Source organism: Echinops telfairi, unplaced genomic scaffold, assembly GCF_000313985.2.
Source record: "Echinops telfairi isolate 266 unplaced genomic scaffold, ASM31398v2 ScPeMD7_655;HRSCAF=1070, whole genome shotgun sequence".
Taxonomy (NCBI): Eukaryota; Metazoa; Chordata; class Mammalia; order Afrosoricida; family Tenrecidae; genus Echinops; species Echinops telfairi.
In genome coordinates, this window is record NW_022104553.1 from 334847 (window position 1) to 335800 (window position 954).

Genomic DNA, 954 nt, shown 5'->3' on the forward strand with positions numbered 1-954 from the left:
TTAAGCTCTGATACTATTCCCTTCTTTGGATTTGGATTATATATTGTTATTTTCTTTTTATCATAGCATTCTTCTTTACTGAAACTGGGAATTTGATTTTTTTCTTCAGTTCTTCCTACTTCAGTGTGTTTTTGCTTTTTAGTTTTCAAACTCCAGGTCTTTGTACATTTCATTATAATGCATTATCTTCTTGAGCTGCCCTTTGAAATCTTCTGTTCAGCTCTTACACTTTATCATTTTTTCTATTGACTTTAGCTACTGGGACCTCAAGAGCACATTTCAGAGTCACTTCTGAGATCCATTTTGGTATTTTTGACCCCTTTCTTGTGTTTTTAATGATCTTTTGGTTTCTTAGTGTATCATGCCCTTGATGTCATCCCACAACTCCTCTGGTCTTTGGTCATTAGTGTTCTGTACAACAAATCTGTTCTTGACATGGTCTCTAAATTCAGGCGAGATATACTCGAGGTCCTATATTGACTCTCATATACTTTCAAAATTTTTCTTCAGCTTCAATCTGTATTTGCATATGTATAATTGATGGCCTAGACCATTTGCCCCCAGACCTTTGTCAAAGTGATGTCAGTTCACTTTTAAGGAAGTAGGACCAGATGACCAGGCCTAGAATAGATTATTTTTTCACATGAAGTTCATAAGAAAAATAAAATCTGAAATTAGTAAAATAGATTGCAATTCTTCTTTGGTGGTACAAACTGACAACTAGCATTTCCCCCACTAAATTGCTAAAGAGGCTACAGTTGGGACACTGTGCATTTACTCACTGGCTTTTCTAAAATATTCAAACACAAACTATAAATTCTGGAGCAACCTTCCTCAATGAAATATGCTCCTTTGAGGCACCTAGTAACAAGTTGCTGCCAAGTCAGTAATTCCATGTGTGTCAGAGTAAAACTGTGGGGTTTTTAATGGCTTATTTTTCAGGAAATAACCAGA